This window comes from Microtus ochrogaster, chromosome 1 (assembly GCF_000317375.1).
Source record: "Microtus ochrogaster isolate Prairie Vole_2 chromosome 1, MicOch1.0, whole genome shotgun sequence".
NCBI classification, from domain to species: domain Eukaryota; kingdom Metazoa; phylum Chordata; class Mammalia; order Rodentia; family Cricetidae; genus Microtus; species Microtus ochrogaster.
In genome coordinates this window covers 65,741,510-65,744,538 of record NC_022009.1, presented here as the reverse complement: position 1 = coordinate 65,744,538, position 3,029 = coordinate 65,741,510, and positions in this window count along the sequence as shown.

Below are 3,029 nucleotides of genomic sequence, written 5' to 3'. Positions count from 1 at the left end.
TAAAGTTACCACATGATGCTATCCAAATGCTACTCCCTCAGAGAACACAAAAGGTTTCAGCACTTAGCATAACTACCCATATTCTGAGCACTAACTAAACAACTCTTTGTCTGATTGTTAGGAAAAACATCCCAGGGCCACCCAATAGGATGGTACTGTGGACCATATCCTTGACTGTGAATATTGTAGGGACCACATTTAAAAAGCAAACACAAAGGAGGAATCAATTCAGATAGTATATTTTACTTGATCAAGCTGGTAAACGAATTATCATTTCTACCCAAGGCACACCTAGCAAAGTACTCATGAGAGAAATGGCATTCTTTTATTTTTGCAGTGTCTTCAAAGCAGCGTGCAGGCCAGGTTCGAGGTCTGTCCCAGCATGCGTCGGCAAGCTCTCACATGCACGAGTGCCAGTTGTGCAGCCATTACCACACGCGCCACACGTTGTTCACTGAGCGGGCATTCTCAGGCTTCTCACATATCCGAAGTTAATCGCGTTTAAGAGCAACTGATGCTGGGCTGTCAGTAAAGCCCAGCAACCTGCATTTGGTCCTCACAACCCAACTAAAAAGCGGAGGGTGGTGGCATGTGCTCGGAATCTCTTCCCTGGGACTTCTTGGACAGCCCAGGCTACTCAGGTGAGTCCCACACCAATTGGAGAACCTCTGCCCATGAAAGACGACAGACAGCATGTAAGAAATGACAGTCTAAGTTGTGCTCTGTCCCTCACATACATGCGCACGCTCATACAAGCGCACCTCAACACACAGGTCACACATGCACATACGCATGCGTACACACAGAAGTAAATAAATAAAATAAAAGCTGCAGTTTCAAAGTAAAATGAAAAGGTCTGTGAAACGAGCATTAAGTTGTACTGTCAGCAAGTGCAGTTCGAAGACGGTCTTCTCCCTGACCCCGTGATGGAGGAAGCTACTGCAATGGCTGTGTTAACTGTGCTCTCACCGATTCTGCACAGCCCTGAGCACACCTACAGCATCGCCTCTCAAGTTCCCAGTGACTCCTGTGGCCACGCTTGCACTGATTCCCATGGAGAATTTCAGAATAAATACATGTGAGAAACTTCAGAGGCAGGACCCTGGGTATAAGAAGCTTGTCTGTAACTGTTAGCATGTCTGTTTGTCTGTCTTCCTTCAGCTCACGAAACAAACTGCCCTGGAACGCTTTCCACCCAACCCTTCACTATTCAGCTCATTCCTCATTTCGTGGGTCTCTTCTAGAGCTACTGATCAATTCAAAAAGCACAAATGTCTTACCAGGGTCTTCCAGTGTACCAGATACTAAGCTATATATTTAGAGATTAAAACAACATATTACAAAAAAAATTCCCATTAGTGACATATGTGATATACCAGGAAAAACACTATAGTCAAAGTGTAGTGTTTCAGGGTCTCAAAGTGCTGCTAAAGGACCAGGGAAAGAGTTCTGCCTGTGTGGACAGAGACCAGGAACGATTTTAGACAGGGACTAACTAACGCCTGAGTAGATCTTGGAGGATTAAAGCTAATTTTCAAGGAAAAGGAAGGAAAGAGGGGATAATGTCTCCCGCAACAAACCGATCCTTCTAAGAGCAGAGAAGTAGGAGCCGGCGTAACTGGAGAGCGAAAAAGGGTTTAACCACTGCTCAGTGAGGGAGGGCATTAAGAATACTTCACAACGAATAAGGCCCGAACTGGCCAGCCACACAGGAAGGTGGTCCTACCTGCACCCACTAGCCGAGTGGCAGTCCAGAAACAAAACCAGGTGTGCCCGGCACCAGAGAGGTAGCAGGCGACACAGCCAGACCCACATGGCTGAGAAAATGGCTGGAGGTTATTCCCGTAGTAGGGCAAACTGTGAGAAGTTCTTAGAACAATGTTATCAGTTATGCTTTAGGAGACTCAGCCAGGTAGCTCTGCAGAGAATGAGCTAGAAGGAAAAGAGACAGAAGACAGAGATAATGCTTGGATGATTGTGGTCGACCAGGTGGGACATGGCAGGTAGCTGGGCTGGACCCATAACCCTGGAAATAGAAATAAAAGACAGAGTTCAAAGTAGTAGTAGTTAGAGATAAGATTTGCAAAGTTGATGACCAAATGCACGTGATAGAAAGGAGACTGGGAGCAGATGAAAGATGCGTGGGAAGGTCCTGTCTGGATACCTAGCATTCAGAGCTGCACCAAACCAGCAGACAGAGAGGGAACCAGCATCACACCGTGGTCTGAGGCTAACACACCACACACACACACACACACACACACACACACACACCTGATCCTCCTGCCTCCACTTCCTAAATGTTGCTATTATAAGCACACACAACCATGCCCATTTTGTGTAGTGCTGGGACCAGAACCCCAGACTCCACGCATGTCAGGTGGGTTCTTTACAACTGAATGCCATCTTCAATTCTTTGCTTTGCTTCCCTTAAGAGTCCTACCACAAAATCCCTTGCCCAGGCCAAGAGCCATGCAAATGCTATGGCTCCAGCGGAAAGTGAGGTCAGAGCGCTAGGTCTACGAGATAATGAGCATTTATCTTTCATGCTCACGACCTTCCACGGCTGCCAATCGTGCACTGAGCAGCATTGGTGGCACAGGCGATGACAACACTGAGGTGTTTATTACACACTCATTTGCTTGTGCAAGTCTCTTAGTCCTTCCTGAAACATGTTTCTGCTGAAATGTCTGTGCACAAATTGGGGAAAAATAATTAACAATACAGGCACTAACAGAGTCTAGCTCTGGCTTAGGAAATAAAATGTTGCTCTTGAGATCAACTGCCCTATAACTCTTCCTCAGCACCATCCTCCAACTCCGCCTCCAAAGCCAAGGTCAGAATGAGCCCAACTGTTACTTACAATGCAATAATCACAAGCATTGCTTAAGGTGAATTTGTGTTTTAAGTATTTCCTTCAAATTTATATTGTCACAAGGCAGTGGTGGCGCACGCCTTTAATCCCAGCACTCGGGAGGCAGAGGCAGGCAGATCTCTGTGAGTTCGAGGCCAGCCTGGTCTACAAGAGC